Source organism: Hipposideros armiger, unplaced genomic scaffold, assembly GCF_001890085.2.
Source record: "Hipposideros armiger isolate ML-2016 unplaced genomic scaffold, ASM189008v1 scaffold_58, whole genome shotgun sequence".
In the NCBI taxonomy this organism is placed as follows: Eukaryota; Metazoa; Chordata; class Mammalia; order Chiroptera; family Hipposideridae; genus Hipposideros; species Hipposideros armiger.
This window is the reverse complement of record NW_017731408.1, coordinates 2935245-2959259: the sequence shown is the minus strand read 5'-3', so window position 1 is coordinate 2959259 and position 24015 is coordinate 2935245. Positions and strand designations below refer to the sequence as shown.

At 35.8% G+C, this 24015-nt stretch overlaps 1 protein-coding gene and 1 pseudogene across 3 annotated transcripts in view; both read left to right on the top strand.

Annotated features, from left to right (window-relative positions):
• Window positions 1–24015, top strand: part of FBXW7 (F-box and WD repeat domain containing 7) — a 192273-nt gene that overhangs the window by 69642 nt on the left and 98616 nt on the right. The gene's annotated exons all lie outside the window — the stretch shown is intronic.
• Window positions 11224–12507, top strand: LOC109382016 (60S ribosomal protein L4 pseudogene; annotated as a pseudogene).

Here is a 24015-nt window from a genome sequence, read left to right as displayed (position 1 = left end):
AGGTGTTAACAGTAGTTGAGCTGGAAGCTATAGAAGTTGGAGTTAGGAGGAAAGATGAAATTTCTTTTTTTTTAAAGATTTTTATTGGGGAATTGAGGGATGGGGAACAGACAAGTTGCTGTCCTTTTGTTCTTCAGTCTAGTTGTGGAGGACGTTGCTTCACTGGCCCATGTTGGTATTATCATTGCGCTCTTCCCCGGTGAGGCAGATCAGTCACCGGCCTCTGGACGGCCACTCACTGTGGCTGCTGGCTGCTCACGCTGGCTGCTGGCCACTCACGCTGGCTGCTGGCTACACACAGTAGCCCATGGCAACCCACTGCCACAGGGGCTGCAGCGATGGCGACTCCCGGCAGCCCAGCTCCAGGTTGAGCTGTTGTTCAGCATCTTAGCTGTAGAGGGCAGTGTCACTGGCCCTCATATGTGGGATATGAACTGGGGCCCTCTGGCGTCCCAAGCCAACTCTTAACCAATGTGCCACTCAGCCGGCCCAAGATGAAATTTCTTAAAGAATCAGTTTGTAGGTGATAATGAAATTATCTTTTTATCTTTTCTGAATTTTATCTTTTTGATATCCAGTATTCTCTAAATAGAACAGTTATTCAGAATAATTGTGCTAGTTCTTAAAAGAACAAATTTGGGTTTAAATTCTGGTACTGCCAATTTTTCCCGTGCTCTGTAACAAAGATAATGCTATTAAAGAGCTTATTTTAGTACCTAGCATATTTTTTAGTAATCATTTTTTAAAAAGTTGGCCTTTATGTTACTAGTGCTTGCTCCATATATGGCCTATCAAACAAGCTGCGTACATTCTTTGTAGCATAGGCGGAGTGTTTTATAGGTTGATAGGTACTTTCAGAAGATGAGTGTGTCATAATAATTATAATGAGAATTTATGGAACCCTTAATTTGGACCAGATGCTATACTAAGCACTTCCGTAGTAATTATGTCATTTATGAGATAGTATTCTTATTTTCATTTTTAAAGATGTGGAAACTGAGGCTCAGAGAGATTATAAAATTTAACCTTAAATTACATAGCCAGGAAATAGCAGACCCAATCTTAGAACTTGTACTTAAAAAGTTGTGTTAAAATACTGTACTTTGATATACTTTTAAAGTATTTAAACTTTTAAGTAAGCAGTGACTGCAGAGATGAAGCCAAATTTTTTCTATGATTATGTAATTTTTGTGTCTTGTATAAGAAGTAATTGATGCATTCACCTCTTACTCAGCTGTTTGGAATATACTTTTCATTGTTGCAGTAATTATTCATATAAAATACTTGTACTCTGTTTGCAGTAATGTTTCTCAAAGTATGGTTCAGAGATCACTTGTATCTGTGTCATTCTGGGTGGTAGTTAAAAGCACAAATCTCTTATCAGAGCCTGTTGACAGAATCACTGGAATGGGATCCCGGGATTTTCATTTTTAAACAAGCCTCAGGTGATTTTTATGCATACCAAATTTTGAGAACCATTGATGTTGAGAATGTGCTCCTGTTTCACCTTTCTGTATATGTTGTCTTTCCGCTTTCATTTCTCTAAGGTTTGGTTTACAAACCATAGATAATTTGTAAAATCATCTCTCAGACTATTAGAAAGAGTTTTGAGATAGAATGAGCAATGTCATATACTAATGGTGAAATGTAAATTGGTAATGTAAGTTCTTTTATGGTAGGCATTTTAGAAACATGTTTAAGCGGTATTTAAAATGCTCATAAACTTTGAGTTAGTAAGCCTGCTTCTAGGAATTAATCCTAAGGAAATAAATCAGAGATTTACAGGAAGTTCATGTCTGCATCATTTCTAATGGTGAAAAACTGGGAAAACTCAGTTTCAAACATCAGGAAAATGGTTAAATGAGTTTATTATATCCATTTGTTTGGGCCACCATCCAGCCTTAAAAGGTTATATTAGGAAGAATATTGAAGATGTAGGAAAATGCTCATGATTTAATCTAAAGTCTCAAAAGAAGAATGTAAAATTGTACTTATACGTACATATACATGTAGTGCATATGGTGTTAAGTCGAACTGTATGAAATTGATATTTTTGTAAGTCATTGAGTGGTTGAACGTCAGTATTTTCATGGAGTTTAACCTAAAATGACATCAGTTTTGAAAATATGTTTGTTACATGTTGTAGAGAGGGAGACTGAAAGGAAATATAGCAAATTTATAAAGTGATTATCTTTGGGTGATGAGATTATAGATAATTTAAAGTATTTCTTCTTCACGTGGGTGTTCTTTCCAAAATTTCTAAGTCTTAGATTTTACCTTAAATTAGGTAAAAATAAGTTGACAACAAAACCAATTATTGGGAGCAATTGCAAAGCTTTTCTGGAAACCAAGTAAAATGTCTATAAATCTCTTAAGCAAGCATAAGAACCCCCTCTGTATCAATGCTCTTACCTCTTTTATTTGCCATTGAGTATATTTATGCAAATTAGCACATATACCTGTACCCACCTAACAAATTTTCATTGGATTTAACCTGCAGTGGAAAATATGCTTAAAAAGAAAGAATAGCTTTAATTTTACAAGTTTATCACTGGGCTCCTAAAGACCACTAACTATATGCAAGAGTTGGTTGGATAGCCACTTTAAGCCAAAAGCTGTGTTTTAGGATGTTTAAAAATTTTAGTTAATTAAAAAGTATTACATTTTTATAATTATAAATTAATGTGATTTAATTAATTTATAAAACTAAAGATTTAAAAAAAGTTTTTAATCTACATATTATCTTTAGTTTAAAAAGTTACCAGTTATCTGAAAGGAAGTATGCCTCGCTGCCCTCATCTGCTTTGTTTTACTTTTTAAATTATGGCTTAATAATCTCCCAGGTTCTGATTGTCTCCAGATGCCAGATAGTGGATGTTTTCTATATGTTATCTCTTTTAATCCTCACCTAAAACTTACTTATTATGTATGAGCTTTATTTTAGAGTTGACACCATTCCAGGCTTACCGGAGATCATAGCAAGTGGTGGATATGGGTTTTCCTTCAGTAACATCTAACTAACTGCAAGGCCTTGGTATTATTTTTGTCCATCTGAAATTTATATATGTGTTCTTAATTTGGGAAAAAAGGAGAACTTTAGTAAAGCCTTCCCAATTCAGACTATCAAAGAGTGGAGCAAAGTAGATAATGTGTAATTCTTGTTTTTATTCAATCACTTGTTAGCTATCATCTTATTTGGACAGTACATGTGTCATTTTGGCATTTATTGATATCTAAGAGCTAACGTCTTGTGTACACCACTGGAAATCCTAAAATGGAGAAGCCAAAAGTTGCCTTCTGGGAGCTCATAGTCCTAATGGAAAAGGCAGACAACAAAGAAGTTAAGGTATTTCAGACATGTAGGCATGGAATCGAAGTTGTTAGAGCATAAAGTGGTTAATTAGTTCTGTTTGGGAGTAGTGGTGAGAGGTACTTGGGAAGCCATCTCAGAAGAGGTGAATTTAGAGGGAGCCATAGATTATATTCTTGCCATAGGTACCAGGAATCTGCCATAGGTGCAAGGACCCTTGTCCCTGAGGTGTTCTCTAACCCCATCCAAGTTTGGGAACCAGCACTGTAGGTGGCAGTTGGAAGTAGGCGAGTGGCTATAATAGCCTAAAGAGAGTGTGTAGAGTGAGAAAGAAGTCAGAAATCTAAAATCGAAAATTCTATTCTTGGATTTACTAGAAATTATTCTTTGTCAGGTAAAATCTGTGGGCTTTTCAGTAAATTGTGTCCTGTCCCTTTAAGTCAGAACTACATGTACGAGTATAGTACAAATTGATGTGAGTAATTGTGGTCTGGCCCCTATTGGGGTTTATAGAAAGTAGTCTACTATAATGCAGCTTTGTCATTGGATCAAGATGCTGTAAGTTAGATTAATGTGACAGTTAGAATTCATGTATTATAAGTGATATGTTTTAGTGCCTAAGGATAGGATTGGACATGACTTAGGTTTTGTGTAAGTTGAAAATAATTAAGAAAGTAATTGAGGAAGAAATTATTTTAAACTGGAATGAAAGAATGACAGTGATGTGAAGTTATGAGATACAGGTGTATTCTTTTTGTTTTTCTCATGCTTCCACATTTATAAGTTTCTTTATTTTATAATTTTTTTCCAACCAATATGTGTAAGTTGTAAATCTATAAAATCACAAACTTCGGAGGAAAAACCTCAGAATTCTGATTAAGATTACAGTATTTAGGGGAAAAAAATGTTATTCTTTACTCCCAAACCTGTGATTTATAGTAATTAAAAAATCATAATGTTAACCTTTTAAAGATAATGTTTAAGAAACAGATTTGTTCAATTTTTAAAAGAAAAGTCAGCATAAGAGCAAAGATTTGTAACATTCAATTCCTATATAGGAAATTCATTCCTAAATATTGGAGTTGACTAGTTGTTGAAAGTCATAGCAGTTCATCCTCTAAAGAGTACCTTTTGAAATTTATTTCTTAGAATCGTATCTGTGATAATTTTTAGGTATATTTTTGGAATAAGAAAGAAGACCTTGGTTGCTGCAAAATAAAGATTAGAAGTCGTTACCATATAGCCTTTGCTAATTATGTATTTTATGATACTAACTATTGCTTCCTCTATTATTTTCATTCCATGACTAGAGTTTTATTAAAAAGTGAATTGAAAAGAATACTGAATTTTACTATTTTTAAAATCTGTATAGTTGGATTGGGGAGACTCCCTTCCTATTTATGAGGCTTCACTCATTTACATTGTTTTGCATCCATGAATCAATGTCATATAGTACTTGAGAATGTTCACAGAAAGAGAGACAAGAGTAAGACTGAAAAAAATTGAACCTTTAAGCAGGAGTGGGGGGTGATTAATGGAGCAAGTTTCTGGAGGAGGTGTAGGGATAAATAAAATCAAAAGGACTGGCGGTATTCGTTTTGGAAATGATGGGGATCACTTTTTTCTTAAGAGACAGGAGAGAATGAAGGAGGACTAAAGAAAACAAAGCCTTTGAGCTGTCGAAAATTGACAAGAGCACCGTTCTGAAAGCTCTCAATAAGGAGATTAAAGTACTGATTTAGCAAGTATAAACTCTAGTTGTTTAATAAACATTTTATGTAGAGCTGTGTAGTTTTGATATCTTTTCTGTCTTATCAAAAATTGTTCATTAGTATTTTTATTATTTTTATTTTAGTAAGAGGTAAATCTCCCACTTACATCTTGAAAATTTTGCATTGAGGGGACATGTTTCATAGTGAAAATTTTGGAAAACAGATCATCTAAACTTAGGCAATGAAGAAAGAAAAACAGACTTTGAGACCTTTTGATAATCCCTGAGCCAGAATTTGGTTCAGAATGTTATAGTAATAAGCATGAATTGGTAGAAAGAATAAAAGGTGGTATGAACTGTGGAGGCCCAAATGGCACTTGATATAAAGCAGATAGGATGTGATTTGGTGTGGTGGAGATCCCTTAGATTATATTAGCTTACCGGATTGGTGTACTTGTTCTGTTCAGGATATATTTTGTCCCCTTCCTGCCAGCTCCTCTACTCCTTCCTCCCATTTTTAAAGTTGTATGCATGCTCTAGTGATATTTCTCACTTCAGTGAGTTGATATTTCAGGATGCATCTGTTTCAGAGCATCATAAAAAGTGCTTTAAAAATGACTTAATGTAAAACATTTCAAGTAAAAAAATTAATAACTTTACATTTTTAATAGTTTGTATTACCAAAATTAAATTTTGATTAGGATTTGACATTCTTAAAGTGTTAGAAATGTCTTAGACACATGTTACTGACAGATTTAAATGCTGAAGTCAATTTTTGTTGTTCAGCTTAGTAAAGAAATGTGTTCTCTATGACCGACCATGGTAGGTAAAGATTGCTTTCTCCTTAATAATTTGACATTTTCATAAACAAAATGATTTCAAGTTTTCTATGCTATAAACTAAAAAGATCTGCCCTAAGGGGAAAAAAACTATCATTCTAATTAATGTCACCCTTCTTGTGGCATTATTATAAAATTAAAGAAACTGACTCAAAGTAGTATTTAAAAAAATACATGGTAGCACATTCTAGAATTTAAGTTTAATTTAGCATAATTTTGAGAGAATTTCAAGGGCATGTATTTTACCTCTGTTATTACAATCTGTATTTTTAAATGTTATTACCTAATTTCTATTCATTTCAAATATTTCACTCCAATTCTTTTTATTAATATTTCTTAAAGCAAAAACAAAAATAGGCAATATTGTTTTGACAAAGTAATTCTTAATAAAGTTTAACTTCTCAGTAGATTGATTTGACCCCATAACAGCTCATACTGAAGAAGTTAGGTTGGATTTAAATGAAGCAGGTGGTGATGCTGGATTTCTTTAAATAACATAATAGAGGCAGTTCTGTTATAAAACAATATACGTGTCCCTGTACAAAACCTAAAGTCCTGCAAAATGGTACTCATAAAATAGGGACAAGCCTTTCAGAAACCTATGCAAGTTTGTAATATATGTATTAACAAAACCAGTAACAAGTCTAATAAAAAATATTAATACAGCTAACTAAACATTTGTACCCAACATCAGCTGATTCTAAGTCGTGGGATTTATGCCTTCTCCTTTGAAATGTAGGTCCACTAGGGCATTCAGTTCTACCTAAGATAAATCACAAAAATTAAAAATTTTGATCCATGTTGTAACCTTCTTTATCAGTCCTTCCTACCCTCAATCCTCCTAAAAAAATAATAATAAACATGTGGAAAATATTCCTATGGCTTCGTTATCTGTACTCACAGCTTGAACAGGTAGTTTAACAATGTGGAAAGCCTGGCAGTTCTTAAAGCCGTTAACTCCCTCTTTTACAGATTTTTCAATTTTGTTTTTTTTTTCTCCCCCTCTTAAGGTCATCATGTATTACTAAGGCTCTCTCTTTGAGAAAGCTTGTCCCTGATGGCTTTAAAGCATTACTGGGATGGAGAAAATTCTTTGTGGACCAATGTGACTTTCACACTATACTGACCTCATCCCTTAATGATGAACAATTGAACTAATTCCCATTACAGAAAGGTGTTTTGTGGAAAAATAGACTGTTGTCTCTTCTTGTCCCATTTTTTTGTCATTAATACTTCATGCGTTGATCTGTATTTGTGTACATTCATATTTATATATTTTTTCCTGTGCTATTAATGCTAACCATCTCTTCCATGTAGGGAGGGGAGGAGTGTGATGGAATAGGTGTACCAGTAGAACACTGTTTATTCATTATGCTTGTATAGCTTTGTTTTAAAACAGGCATGTGGATTATGACATCTTTTTATTAGAATTATTCTATAATTCAAATAGTTTAGGTATTAATTTAGGTGTTATCGTTACCATGTAGTAAAGGAACAGGGTTTTGGAGTTAGACTTGTGATTGAATAAAATTTAGGTGACTGAATTGATTATGTGAGAATAATACTAATTATCTGGTAGGATTCTTTTGAAGATTAAGAGATAATTTATATAAAACATCTAGCATAGTGATTGACACATAGCAGATACTCAGATATTACATCCTTTTTAAATGATGAAACTTGAGAATGCAAAGGTTAAGGGACTTGCCCAAGATTACCCCTGTACATATACACACAAAAGTCAGATTTACTGACTACCGTATTTCTATCTTTAGCTTTATATGGAGAAAAGCAAAAGCAAAACAGAACCTAACTATAGATTCAGAAATGGGAACTATAAAGATATATGCGCATACTCATGGGTGCACACATATATGCAGACTCTTTTTCTAATTTAAGGTTTATTCTTTCCTTAATTGATTAATATGTTTTACTTGTTCGTACTCTTTTCTATTCAGATATGATGATAAGGATGATGATGATGATAAAAGATTGGTAGGGAAGCTCGATGTATTTTCTTGTTCTAATTAGACTAGTGCTGTTTCAAATAAAGGATGCTATACTTAAGGTTGTGTCAGAAGTTTATTCATGCCTGCTTCCACGTTTCCAACAGACTCTATTTCCCTAGCTAAACAGTAATACTTAGGCATTGGTAAATTCATTGTTTACTTTTTAAAAAATCATGGCATCTCCCCTGGTCAAAATAGAATATACCAGGTTGCTTATTTTAGACTATTGCATTATGTTGATCATACGAGTTTTTCTTTAGGGTAATTTATAAATGAATATGAAATTTATTTGGTTAATATGAGATTAACCCCTTTCCATTTGTTTTTTAGTAAAATTTCTACTTTTTAAAGTACTTCTACTTATAGATAAAAATGCAGCAGCAAAAATTTTCTCCCCACCCCACAGCTTGCTACCTTTTAGTATAAGAAAGAAGAAATATCTTCAATATTTCTATAACTGAAATTTGTTCACATTACATGCAGTTATTTACCTTGCAGTGCCATTTGCAGTCATGTTTGAGAACTTGCATGCTGTAGATTTTATGGAAGATATGTTGTATGAGTTTGTAGTGGTTGTAATTATGTTCTTTTATGTTTTGAAATTTTAAGAATCAGAACTCAGGATTTGACATTGCAAGGTGTCTGTCTTCTATTAATTTTTTTAAGCTATGAAAATTGGGATTATGTATCCAAATTTGCATATAGTGAGTGATTAATTTTGAAATCAAGTCACATACTATATTTATCTTTAGAATTAATTGATATTTTGATTAAATCTAAGAAGCTTGAGGTATACAGTTAATTACTAGAAAAGAAAAAATGCTGCTACTTGACATGCCATCAGTTTCTGTGAAGCTGAAATATGAAAAAAATATGTGTGTCTTAAAAATCTATGAAATATAGCAGGTGTGTAATTCAGATTTTAGGGCTGTTTTTTGGTGAGGAATGAATTTTGTGTTGCTAGTTGTTGAGGACCCAACTCACTTCTATATATATGTGTGCAACTGTGCCAAATTTTTTTTTGTTCATTTATTCCTTCCATTATATTTATTGTCTTTCATGTGCAGAGATGTGTCTTGTTTCTAGTCACATAAGATTTCTTCCTTCTTGGAACTTCTATTATATATCTAGACCATAACACCAAACCAAGTAATTGTATGATAATACAAAGTACTTGTATCTCCAACTAGATAGATTTCAAGCTATCTTAAGGGCAAGATTGTGTTTTTTTTTACATGTCATGTATCTGCTTCATTGCCTGACACATATTTGGTAATACATTGTAATTTTTGATTAATTAAGTTCTGTTCAGATTGGTAGGAAGAAGTAGAGCGTATGCCTCAAAAGAACATCTGTATGACTATGCTATAATGTAATCAGGAGTTTTGAATTTCAGAAAAATATGATTGAACTTTGTAATTCTAAAATGAAATAGCAAAGAGTTCTTCAAATTGCTAATTGAAATTAGGTGATTTTGCAAGCAATAAAATAATTATGGCCTAGTATTTATGTATGCGCAATACTTAATTTTTAAAGAGATACAAAGTCTTGTGTTTATGTAGTAAAAGTGACATCCAGGCACATTATATTGTAGTTTGAATTCTTACGGCATCTTTGACCTTAGAAGAAATCCAGAGAAGCCTAGTGGTCTGGAACCTATGGCTTGTTTTGCAGCTGCACAAGCGAATCACTATTTTGAACGCTGGTTGTGGAATAGTGGAAGGAAGAGGTGTCTAAAAGTAAATTAACTGGCTTCAGGCTATGTGGTGCATTTCCAAATTTGTTGACTTTGCCAAATTTGGCAGCTGTTATACTATTGCAGCAGCAATGAATCTGAATATTGTACTGAATAGTTTCATTAGCACCATTACGACAGGCATCAGGCATTTTAATATACTTTCTCAAATCGTGTATCTCCTTCTGCTTTTTTTTGAGATGATACTGTGACAATTTAGAATGAAAATGATTGTTGAAAATAATCCAGATGACACCAGCCCATTGCTGATGAATCTTTCAAGGAGTTCTTATCTATAATTTTTAAACTATTTTCTTTTTATTGTAAAATAAACTATAGATACAGAAACTATAAAAACAAATGTAGACCTTAGTGTATTAAGATCATTCATTCTTGTAACTACAACACAGCTCAATACATAGTGCTCTTTTCTCCTCATCCTCTCAACACTTACTATCTCTTGTCTTTTGGTGATAGTTATTTTGAGAGGTGTGCAGTGATATCTTATTGTGCTGTTGATTTACATTTCCCTGATGATTAGTGATGTTGTGCACCTTTTCATGTACCCGTTTGCCATTTGTATGTCTTCTTGGGGAAAAAATCTATTCAGTTCCTTTTCTCATTTTCTAATTGGAATTTTTTTTTGAGTTTTATGAGTTCTTTATATATATATATATATATATATATTTTTTTTTTTTTAGCTGAGCCATCCTGCCACCTGTTGGCAGCTCAAAGGCAACTCAGCTCAGGCCGGGAATCAAACCACTGTTGCTCAGAGCTCGCACTCTTGCGCGAGCTCTTAACCAGTCTTTATATATTTTTGATATTAACTCCATATCAAATATATGACTTGTAAATATTTTCTCCCATTCTGTTGTATATGTTGCCTCTTCATTTTGTTGATGGTTTACTTTGCTGTGTGGAAGCTTTTTAGTTTGATGCTGTTCCACTTGTTTACTTTTGCTTTTGTTGCATTTGCTTTTGGTGTCAAATCTTAGAAAATCATTGCCAAGACGGATATCAAGGAGCTTATTTACCCCCTATGGTTTTCTTCTAGAAGTTTATGGCTGCAGGTCTTATATTCAAGTCTTTAATCCATTTTGAGTTTATTTTTGTGTGTGATATAAGATGGGTCAAGTGTCATTCTTTTACATGTGACTTTCCAGTTTTTCCAACAACACCATTTATTGAAGAGACTGTCCTTTCCCCATGGTATATGCTTTTCCTAGAATAGAGAGCTAGTTTCTAAGAGTTGCTGCGGGGTGGGGGGGGGCATTTCTAGAGTATCAGAATGTTTTATTTTTTGATCTGGGTCCTGGCACTTTTCTCTGTGTGTGTATGTGTTATATTCAAATAAAAAGGTAAAAAAAAATTGAACAGTTATGGTTTCCAGATTTGGAAAAACAAGTAGCATGCTAACATAATTGCTTAGAAGCTGCTTATTTTAAAATGTAGATTGGGATTCAGTGGATCTAGAGTAGGCTACACCCAGGATTCTGCACTTAACACCTCTTACTCACCCCACACCCCACAATAATTTGGATGCAGCATACTTTGAGAAAACACTTTTTTTAAAAAGCATTCTTCTCTTTTTTTCTGTGGGAGCCACTGAGTTGAGAGGAGCGTGGCCATCTCCTTTCCCTGCCATGGCGTGTACATGTCCACTGATATCTGAAAAGGGAGAGTCATCTGGCAAAAATGTCACTTTGCCCGTTGTGTTCAAGGCTCCCGTTCGACCAGATATTGTGAACTTTGTTCACACCAGCTTGCGCAAAAACAGTAGACAGCCCTGTGCTGTCAGTGAATTAACAGGTCATCAAAGTGGTGCTGGTCATGGGTCCTAGCAGAGCTGTGGTTCGAATTCCCAGAGTTTGAGGCGGTGGGACTCATTGTTCTGGCTAGGGTGCTTTCAGCAGTATGTGTTGTGGGGGTCGCATGTTTGCATCAACCAAAAACCTAGCACCACTGGCACTGCAGAGTGAACATGACACAGAAGCGACATGCCATCTGCTCTGCCTGGGCTGACGCCACCTTACCAGCGCTGGTCGTGTCTAAAGGTCACTGTATTGAGGAGGTCCCTGAACTTCCTTTGGTGCTTGAAGATAAAGTTGAAGGCTACAAGAAGACCCAGGAGGCTGTTTTGCTTCTTAAGAAGCTTAAGGCCTGGAATGATATCAAAAAGGTCTGTGCCTCTCAGCAAATGAGAGCTGGCAAGGGCAAAATGAGAAACCGTTGTCGTATCCAGCCCAGGGGACCTTGCATCATCTATAATATCATGAGGACAATGGCATCATCAAAGCCTTCAGAAACATCCCCGGAATTACTCTGCTTAATGGAAGCAAGCTGAATATTTTGAAACTTGCTCCTGGTGGGCATGTGGGCCATTTCTGCATTTGGACTGAAAGCTCTTTCCACAAGTTAGATGATCTATATGGCACTTGTCATAAAGCTGTCTCCCTCAAGAGTAACTACAACCTTTCCACTCACAAGACGCTCAATACAGATCTTAGCAGAATTTTGAAAAGCCCAGAGATTCAAAGAGCCCTCGGAGCACCACGCAAGAAGATTCATCGCAGAGTCCTGAAGAAGAATCCACTGAAAACCCTGAAAATCATGTTGAAGTTAAACCCATATGCAAAGACCATGCGCCGGAACGCCACTCTTCGCCAAGCCAAGAATCACAAGCTCCAGGTGGATAAAGTATCAGCAGTGCTAGATGCCAAATCAGATGAGAAGCGGGTTCCAGGCAGGAAGCCAGCGGTAGGGATAAAGGAAAGAAGGCCGTTGGCGTTATGAAGCAGAAGAAGCCAGAAATGGGAAAAAAGGCAGCAACTACCAGGAAACCAGCAGCTGAGAAGAAACCTGCAGAAGAAAACCCACCACAGAGGAAGCCTGCGGCATAAACTTAAATTTGTTTATTCCATAAAGGCCTGCTTTGAACTGCTAATTTTGAATAAAAACCTGATCAAAGAGGCAGTGAGAAACATGAAAAAAAAAAGCATTCTGAAATCTGGACAAGTATGATCATCAATATTTATTAAATTTAATAAATAAAGTGGTTCAAACATATTATGTGCTTGACATTAAGCAGGAACATAGCTAGAGACGCTAAGTGAACCACCCAAAATACAGAATAGCTCTAAAGCATAGAACTCTCTTCATCTCTTTTTGTAGTTTTTATTAAAAATATCAGATTCTTCGACTTCTAATACTGTCCCACCCCTTCTCTTTAGCCTGGAGAGTTACCACATATGCAAGAATGAGAGAACCAAGAACCTCTCTGATTCTGAATAGTCTCCTGGGTTTACTAAACAGTTTGCTCTTAGACAGCAACATGTAATGGACCCAAATTTATGTCACAGCTAAATAACAAAGCATTATATACCATAAGTCTGTAGTGTCAAAACCTCAAATATTAAATCTAATTATGTTAAGGATCTACAATATTACAGCCAGATTATTAGGCAAAGAAAGCAACTTGAGCATCAAGTAAATGTCATGTATTCTAGAATAATTTATTTTTCCTTGAAATTAAAATAAAGCTAATATTTATTGGCTCTGCTGATTATTGCTTTGACGCAATTGACTATGCAGATGATTCACCTGGGGTTCTTGTTTAAAATGCAGATTATGACCAGGTGGAGCTGTAGTGGGAATTTGCCTTTTCTTTCTTTCTTTCTTTCTTTCTTTCTTTCTTTCTTTCTTTCTTTCTTTCTTTCTTTCTTTCTTTCTTTCTTTTCTTTCTTTTCTTTCTTTTCTTTCTTTTCTTTCTTTTCTTTCTTTTCCTTCCTTCCTTCCTTCCTTCCTTCCTTCCTTTTAATTATTTTTTATTATGAAATACACATTTTTTAGAATTAGTTTCAGCTGTACAACACAGTGCAATAGTTATACTTTTTACCCCTTGAAGTGACAACCCTCCACCCCCAATCTGCTGCCCCACTTCCCCCCAATATCATACATATCTATTACAATTCCCTTGACGCCACTCTCACACTATACTCCACGTCCCATGACTGTGTGTGTGTGTGTGTGTGTGTGTATTCACTTATAGTTGACATACAATATTATACAACATCAGCTTCAGGTGTACAGTGCAGTGATCAAGCCTCTTCCCCATCCATGATGCAAGACATGTGACCACCTGACACCCTACAAAATATTAATTATATTCCTTGAACTGTCTTTCATGTCCCTGTGGCAATATTGTAGTTACGTATTTATGCTGTCTAACCCCTTCCCGTTCTCCCTCATCCTCACCCCCTCCCAACTAGCAGCCATCAATTGTTCCTCTATATCTCTGAGACCACTTCTGTTTACTTTCCTCGTTCATTCAGTTTTTTAGATTCCACATATAAGTGAAATCATATGGTATTTGTCTTTCTCCAACTGACTCTTTCTTTTTTATTGTTAGTTTTAGGTGTACAGAACAATGCAATAATTATCCTTTTCACCCTTCGCACAGAAACAACCCTCCTCCCCCATCCACTGCCCTCCACCCCTGATATCATACTTATCTATTACAATTCCATTGACTCTATTCCCACACTCTACTCCACGTCCCATGACTATATGTATATATAATTATAATTGACATACAATATTATTCAACACCAGCTTCAGAAATACAGTGCAGTGGTCAGGCGACTATGAAGTGGTCTCTCTAACAAGACATGAGTCCATCTGGCCCCCTAAAAAATATTTACAACATTATTGATTATATTCCCCAGAACTGTCTTTTCTATCCCTGAGAGGCCATGTTGTAGTTACCAATTTGTATTCTCTCGTCCCTTCCCCTTCTCCTTCATCCCCACCCCCTCCCAACTAGCAACCTCAGTTTTTCCTCTGTGTCTCTGAGACTATTTCTGTTTACATTTCCTACAAGCTTCCTGGTGATGCCAGTACTGCTGGTGGAAGACCAAATTTTGAATAGCAACTCTGTGCTCTCTTGTCTCTTCTAATTGCTTTTTTTTTTTCATTTCTGTAAGAATAATCTTTTTAGTGCATGGATATGACAGGGTCAGCTCTCTTATAGCCCTTTGGTGATACCCAGTCTCAAGTTCATCTTCTTTATCATGACACAGAGATTTTCAAGAGTTGGACCCTGCCTTGAGCCTGATTTCCTAGTCCATTAGTCTCATTTCCAGCAATTCTGTACCCCATAATTAATTTTAAACCCAGCAAAACCAATCATCTCACATATCTTAACTCTGTTTCTTTAATTTGCTACTTTTGTAATGTGTTTTTCCTACTCCACCCCAGGCTGCTATCTAATAGTAGTTTAATTTTCATTTTAAATATTATATTCTTTGTAAAATCATCCAAGGCCTCCTTGCAAAGAATTAATTATGACTTTTGTTCCTAGCCATATGGTGGAATACCAAATAGATACTATGAAAAACCCTCCCAAATGAAACTACTAAAATGTCAGATAAAATAAAGACATAATTAGCTAGCTAGCTAGATTGATTTAACCACAATGCTGACTTGAAAACAAAGAGATTCACAGTGACTAAGAACCAGAGACCCTGGGAGCTAAGAGCGGGAAAAGCCAACTTTTGCACTAGGGGTTTTTCAAAACCTGGAGACCTTGGGTTTCTAATTTAAGGGCTGCCTCAAGTACTAGAGACAAAGAAATAACTTAGAAGGCCACGTAAGATGGATATCTAATATGAGACGCCTACATAAAGGTGGGAGCCCAAAGCTTACCTCTCTAATCCTCCCAGTAATCCTGTGAGATAGAGGTGCCATCCCAGATGAGGTAACTCAGATTTAAAGACATTGGGTAATTTGCCCAAGGTTACATAGCCCGGTACTGGTAGAATTAGAATATGTTCTGTCATCTAACTACTGAATCTCAACACCGAACTACTGGGTTTTATGACTTCAATTTTTTGCAGCTGTTTCACTATCAATTTGGCTTTGAAATTGTGCTGATATATTAATGTTCTTCATTGATATTGTTCCATATTCTTACTTTGGACATAAAACCATTAACTTTGCTAGAGCCAAGAATGGTTTATCTTTGACCACAATACTGTAAGATTTCCACTGCGGTGGGAGTGCAACGTAGGAAGATGGAGGTTCGGAGGGAACAGTCACCTTGTATCAAATGGGGTCGTGATTGAGAGGCAGTATAGCATAGTTTCTGAACCTCATTTCTTCATCTGTAAAGTAGAATCTACATCCTAAGTATGGACAGTGAAATCAGGTTTCATATGTAAAACATTTAGCAAGGCCTGGCATAAAGTAAGATTCAATAAATAGCTAATATTTATTATTTTGCAGTTGTGTTAAGGATTGATAAGGAAACAAGATGATAAAGTTGGTTAGCTTCTTTGGGTTAGTGACTATAGGATTTGATTTTATTGTGTTGCCTAAAATCAGTTATCAGTTGAAACTGTCAAAATACTAGTAATCATATATAAGTATAGAGCTACATTTACAGATTCAGATGTAATTTTAAGAGGACTTAGTAACTAAAAACAATTAGAGCATGTACATGAGGTTTTGGGGAAGATGTGGGGTGCTGGTACAAATTACTGAGACCCTTTGGTCCTGAGGGGGACCTAGGAGAAATCTCATATCACTTCTTATACTTTGGTTTGCTAGGGGGAGCCTAAAAGCATTTTTTTTTTTTTTTTTGCTGCTGTAGGATTCTTATTATGCCATGTTGGAAGATAGGCTGGCCTAGTGGAATGAACATAAACCTTGGCTCAGACAGATCTGAGTTTCAAATATGTAACTAAATTGTACTAACTATAAATCTTTGGGCAAGCGACCTTAATCCAAGCCTGTTTCCTGTCTTTGTAACGTGGGAATAATGATCTCAGGGCTCTAGACTAAATGAATATCCTGTACCTAGTGTAGTGTTGGACTCTAGTGGGCACTGTGTAAATGTTTGCTAACCTATGGGATTCCCTGCTAATATTTTGGTTTCTATATTTTGAGTAGCTGAATTCCTGCAGTAGAAGAAAGAAGGCACATTTTTATGGCTTTCATTTATTATTATTATTCTTTTGAGTTAGCACTCTATTTTGTCTAGGCACAAGGAACAACTTCATAATGAAAGAATCCTATCCAAAAACTTGAAGATCTAAGAAATATTCCTTCCAACAAACGTGAAAACCAGTAGTTGTGGAGAGCAGTGACCATCGTTACTGCCTTCCCAGTTATTTGAATGGCTGCGTTTAGTGGTCAAATCCTTAGGCAGTCATCATTGTGATAAGGAATTCGAGTTGTGACCAACCCACAATGCTTCCTCTTAGTTTTAGATTGAGTATACAACACAGCATCGTTTGTACTGAAATTGAGGGTGTTTGGAAGTTTGAGAGTGTTCTACAACTACTGCCTTGTTAGGTTTGTCCAGAGTGCTGTTCTGTAACCTGAAAAATTTTAAAAATTTCTTGTCTGAAAAATGACAGATCATTACATAAGGGACTTAGTTTACTGATTTAATCATTACGACAGTGTTGCTTTATTTCTACATATATAGAGAAGATCTTTGTAAGAAAAATAATGATACTTCTTACCATTTAAAAAATAATAGCTCTCAGTCTTTAGTAAGAAAGAAAGAAAGAAAGAAAAGAAAAGGAATAGTTTTAAGTAGATCATAGATGTTTCTTGGTATTAGAATTATGTTTTAAATGTTTGGTTTTGGGGGATTTTTTTGAGGTGGTGATTATTTATTTATTTATTTATTTATTTTGCTTTTTCAGTCACTGTAGTATTGACAGAAAAGGATATTGGTGGGTAGTGATGGAGCCAAACTAGAATAAAATTTATTTTACCTGGTTTCTACTATAATTACATAGCATAATTGTATATATAAAGATATTTTTCTCCTATTTTTTAGGATGCAGGGCTTATGTCTTTGGTCAGCATTGTATCCCCAGTGTCTGGCACATGGTAGACTTTCAGTATTTCTCTTTTTTAATTCAAATATACATTTTCTGAAACCACACTGTGTGCAGTACAGTCAGGCAGTAACTTTCCCCCAGCATGTCCACTCCAAAGTTCTTGGCAAGAATTTGAAGAGGAAGATGGGATGATTGTTTCTGGGAGTCTGTCTGTGAATATTGATTCTCTGGCATATTCAGCTAAATGAGGTAATTGTTTTGCGTCAGACAGCAAGAAAAGAAATCCAGGCAGGAGTTACCTGAATCCTGACCACACACATACTGACTGAAACCTCCCAGGAACCCCAGGCAAGGGGGCATCAAGCAAATGAGAATAGGATTCCCAAATTTAAAAAGCAAATAACAAGAAGGCTCTACAATAGTTGACATGCTAAAATTACGCTTATTAAGATAACCCTAGTAAAACAGCAGACTCACTAGTTTTCTACAGACAATACATTTTCTATATTACAGTCATGTGCTTTTTCTGAAGTTCAAAGCCTTCTTGCAAAATGATAGTGCAGCAGAGTAGAGGCCAAAGCTAAGAGGATCTGAGTCAGCAGCTGCTCATTGTGGTGGTGTTGAGGCTTTCCTTAAAGATGCCGAGTTATTTCTGAAATGTAGCAGATTGCGTTTTCCTTTAGTCTTGTGGTCATCGGCTCTTTAAGATAATGGCTTCAGATATTTTTCCTTTTAGTACAGTTGTTTTGTGGCCCTATCATATCCCTCATTCAGAATTCTCTACCTGCTACAGAATGTTTCACAGTGCCGACTTCTCAATACCAGGTGTTATGGACTCTGGGGAAAGTGCCACCTTGCCTGCCGAAGTGGAGACATCAGTATTCTAGGCTTTTATCCCTGCTCTCTAATGGGATCGTATCTGGTATTATTATAGTATAGGCAAGACCCAACTGATGGGCAGGCGCAGAGCAAAGAAAACTAAAGCCATTTTCAGCTTATAACAGGCTCACAGTGGCAGAGTCAAAGAAGACAGAGAAGTTTTTGTATTGTTCTCAATTTATATATATATATATATATATATATATATATATATATATATATATATTTAACTGAGCCATCCTGCCACCTGTTGGCAGCTCAGCGGCAGCTCAGCTCGGGCCAGGAATCAAACCACTGTTGCTCAGAGCTCGAACTCTTGAGCGAACTCTTAACCAACTGAGCCACTCGGCCGTCCCCTAATATATATATTTTTAATTGAGGTGCTTTTTATATAAAGTAAAATGCACAGATGAGTTTTGACAAACATATATACCTATGTAACCAATACCTCAATCAAGATAGCATGTTTCTATCAGTCCCAAAATTTTCCTCACGCTCCATTCCTTTCACTCAACACTTAGGCAACTACTGTTCTGTTATTACCATTGTAGATTCGTTTTTGTATTCTTAAATATCATATAAATAGAATTATATAGTGTTGCTTTTGTGTGTCTGGCTTGTTACATTCAACATACTGTTTTTGACATGCATGTAGCATGTATCAAAAGTGCATTCCTTTTTATTTCTGTGTACTATTATATAAATATGCCTCAGTTTATTTATTCTGTTGATGAACGTTTGAGTTGGTTTCAGTTTTGGCTGTTCTGAGTAAAGCTGCTATATGCATTCTTATACCAACCTGTTTGTGAACATTTCTCTTGGGTAAGTACTTAGGAGTATATGTGCTAGCTCATAGGAAGTATGTGTTTTTATAAGAAACTGCCATGTAGTTTTGTACAGGGGTGGTACCATTTTACAGTCCCAGTAGCCATATACGAGAGTTGCAGTCGCTTCCATTTTCACCAACATTTGGTGTTGTCTGGACTCTTAATATTCAGCAACAGTTGTGAATGGGAAGTTGTGTTGCATTGTGGTTTTATTTTGCATTTTCTTGATGGCTAATGTTATTGAGTACCTTTTTATGTGTGTATCAACCCTTTTACATATTCTTTAGTCAACTATTAGTCCTTCACCCATTTTTTCACTCAGCATTTGAATGATGAATGACTGGCGGTACATGAATGACCTCTGTGATTATTGACTTTTCTTACACATAGTTCAGCTTTCATATACAAACCTGACACCTCTCCTTCTCCCAAGTCGTGATGACCTCAGTACTATACCTAAAAAACCTGTTGGAGGGATCAGTTTGCTCAGTCATAGGGGTTTTTTTTGGGTTTTTAAAATTTTATTTATTTATTATTTTTTTTAATTCCAGAAGTAAACTTCACTCTTGAACTAATACAAAGAAGTAGAAATATCTGGTAACAATTTTAGATGGAAACTTACATTTTCATTTTTGAAAAATCTCTATTTACCATGAGCTTTAGCTTATGGTCTATGAAAAAGTTATTGAATATATTCTAGGAAATGGAAAAATTACCCTATGAATTATATATGTATTTGTTGATTAATATTTTCAGAAGTTATAGGAAGTAAGAAAGTATATGGACAGTAATAGAGCATATGGACACTTGGGTATCACTTCGTGAATGTGGAAAAAGTATTCATTGTATATTTATGTATGTACATTGGTATATCTATATTTTAAAGCTCAGCATTGTAATATATACATGATATATGGTATCAGTTCATATCAAAAGAAGAAAAAAAAGCAAGTAGTTTCTGTTTTCTTCATGGTATTGTGTAAAGTGAGACACTCGAAATAGCAAATATGTCCACTTTTCGAGCCGCCTTCTTATATATAAAAAAGGCAATTCACACAGTATGTTAATCAAGTCTGTCCTCTATGCTCAAGCTTACCTCTTTGAACACCTGATAGTTACTACATTTTTTTCTCTTACTATCTAGCTCCCCAATTCTCCCCTAAATGTTCCACCAATATTTTCTGCCTTTTTTTATAAGTAGAAGGGGGAGGTCCTTGTATTCAAGAACCTGTGCTTGCCAATTTCACCGAGTTCTGTGACACACAACAATAGAAGAGTGAGGGAAAGAGACTTACATTGCAAGATAGGGTTAGTAAACAGTGAACGAAGAAATACATTGAAGAGAAGGAAAATCATTTGCAAAGGTACAGACATAAGAACATATAGCATATTGGGAGAATACAACTCGATCGGTATTGTTGGATAATGTGCAGTTTAAGACAACCAGTGTCTTCTGAAGAAGGATGGAAGTGAGACCGGATTAGGAACACCTCGTGTACTGTATTCAGGGGTTTAGACTTTATCCTTTCAAATTGTAGTTTTCAGAAGTAATTCAGAGTCACTCAGGAGTTGCTAATTCTCTCTGTACACTGTTCCCTCTCCTTACCCTTAGAAGCTCTCTCTACCTGTTGAATATTTTGCCTTCATTGGGCAAAGTGTTCATCCTGGGAAAAGTTTGGAAACTGCCCCTGGGGTGTTGATATTTCATGTTCTGGCAGCGATATAGAGAGTAGATGAGAAGGGTGGGAGACAAAAGATTGGGAGATTACTAGGGATGCTTGCTATTCAAACAGTTTGGGCAAGAGACCAATGGTATCTGCTTATTAAATAAATAGTACCAGGGGAGTAGGATCGATTGTAGAACTACTTAAAGGTAGACTTCGGAGGACTTAGTGATAATATAAGTGAATGACAAGAGTGTGGGGACAAAGCCAAGGTAATTTGTAACAGATGCTAGGAACCAGAATGACTCCAGAGTTCTCCCCCCCCCATTGTTTTTTTTTTAACTTCCTGATAAAGTTCCAAGTACTGTACTAAGAACTTATTTTGCCCCAGAACCATTTGATAAGTTGCCAAATGATACACCATCTATCTACCCCAAACACTTGAGTATGCCTTTCTTGTAAACAAGGACATTCTCCTGCGCAATCATAATATAACTATTATTAAAATCAGGATGTTGGCATTGGCATATTAGATTGTCTATCCTCAGACTCCATTTGAGTTTCACCAGTTGTTCAAAAATACCTTGTGTAACAAAAAGATTTTATTCAGAGCCATGGGTTGCGTTTAGTTATCATGTATCTGGAACAGTTCCTTGATCTTTACTTTCATTCCTTTAATGCTTTTGAAGATTACAGGCTGGTTATGTTGAAAAAGGACCCTTACTTTGAGTTTGTCTAGTAGTTCCTCGTTAGTGGGTTTAGGTTATGCATCTTTGGCAGGAATATCACAGAAGTGATGGTGTGTAACTCATTGCTTCCTACTAGGTAAACATAATTTCAGTTTGTCCTGTTACTGATGTTCACGTTCAGCCTCTGTCAATCTTTTTTACACTGGTGGAACACTTAAAATAATTTTCTGATTTTGAGAACCCCTACTTAAAAATTGTTATATCTATTGCTCATTGTACCTTTGCTTGATCAGTTAGTTGTAGGTATAGTAATTCGTTGATAATTATCAGTGCTCTTTTGAGTAGAGAATGCTCTTTTTCTGTGGATCTGTTTATATTGGCAAACTCATTAGCTTCCTTTTTGTGTGGTTCCCCTTCCCACAAAGGAGATCAGCTGTAATATAAGATATTAGAGCAGGTAGAGGAAACTCCGGTTTTATTTTTTCCTTTACTACTTTATCTTTTTTACCTTATTCAAATAAGCCTCACCACAAATTTCTATATGAGATATGATACGTGCAAGAGTAGTTTTCCTCCCATATTTAAAACTAAAAATGACATTTTAGCCAACTTTTGTTGGGGTAATATACAGCCACCTGGTAACTGATCTTAGCTTACTTTCCTTGAAGTTAATCTTTTTTATATTTTCATAAATTTTGCAAACTCATAAGAAATGTAATAAATTTTGCGTAACTAACTTAAGCCAAAATGGGACTTAATTTTTCTTCATGTAGGCTCAAGCAGATTTAATTTAAATAAAGGTTGTAAATATATTTTAATTAATATTGTTTACAACATGAAAACTTTATTGACAGTATTGAATAGTAATTCTACTAAAACCATAAACCAAAGAAACATGAATGAAAATGTTTCCTAGATATAATTTTATATAAGACTTTGGAAAACATTTCCTTATTCAGTGATAAGATCAGGCTCAAATGTAAGCCTAGCAATTAGAAGATTGCTTCCTTTATAGGCTAATATATGCATAAAAATATTGTTTTTGAATCTTAAAAATAAAAATTATATTTACCTCTTTACTGTAAATTTACCTCTTTAATCTGCCTCTTTAATGTAAAAATTATATTTACCTCCTGTGCTTGTTCTTTGCTTCATAAATATCAGTTCAGGGTCAAACATGAGATAAGCTAGCACACACAAATTTCCTTTTCAGTTGAAATGAGACCATTTCTTAGTTTACTCCTGATGTTCACTGAATAAGAAAAAGGTTGTTCAAACATGTGAGAAGTTAAAACTGCAGCATAATGTTCTTTGTTTTCCTACGAATAGCAGGATATTCTTTTCTTCACAGAAATCCAGAACTTGTGTGGAGTAGATCAGTAAAACTCATCTTGATAGTATAAGACCGCAGGTCTTCTTCCCTTTTTCTCAAGTAAAATTCTCACAATCAGAAGAGTCAGGAAAAAGTTCACCAGTGATACATTTGTGTTGAAAGGGAAGGAAAACCTGTTCAGTTTTGTTCTGCAGCTCCTCCAGTTGGTTTCCAGTAAGACTTGAGACTTGCTGATACCCTTCTTCACTCCAGCCCAAGCAGCAGAGGGCACAATTCAAGATTTCTTTTTGTAACATGTTTTCCAAAAGTGCATTTTCCTTTTAAATCCAAGAATCTTGTCCCTTGAAGTCAAAAACATTTCTTCATACCTTACAGAGACTGAAGAGTCAGTGCCACATTGGCTAGTTTCTGCAGCCATTCTTCATCTTCAAAGTATTCAACAAAATCTAGCCTTCTGTTGCTTTCAAAGGACCCCTTTCAGCTCAGATACCCTGTTGAGAACTTTTCCTCTGCTAAGCCACTGGATTGCTTTATGTAGTAGGAGAGGCTCTTTAAACATTCTGGAGTGAAATGACCTTTTTTTAATGAAGCTAGCCATTTTGTAGAATCTTCCAGAACATTTTGTTTCATCCAAAGAGTTTGTGACACCAGAGTACATGGATGCCTTCTGTGTCAATTCAGGTCCCCAGAGAAGTAAATGTCAGCACAAGATCTGATGTGCAGGGAGTCCCCATTCAGAGTTGGCTATTGGAGCAGTCTCACCATGTTCAGTCCTTTGCTGGGAGAAGCCTAGAGGAAGCATGGCCAGGTGTGACTGTTGCAGTGGATTCCAAGGTGGGGTAGCAGTGGCTGTCAAGCAGTTCTGCTCGAACGTATGTTGAGCAGGGTACCACTATGGCCACCACACCTTCCTCATCCCATTTGGGCTTTGACAGCATCCTGCCGTGTGGACACCTTTCTTACCCTGCTCATGTTTGATACCCCACCCAAACAAATGTTCTCATTCCGCTCTACCTTTGACCTACTGGGTTTGTCCACTATATGGATCACTTCTCGTCCATGTCATAGTCAGGTTTTGGCAGCCCATGCTGGTCTCCCTCTCCTTCCACTGTCCCCACATACATGAGGTCCTCACTCTGCTTGGATTGTCCCCCTTCTGGTGG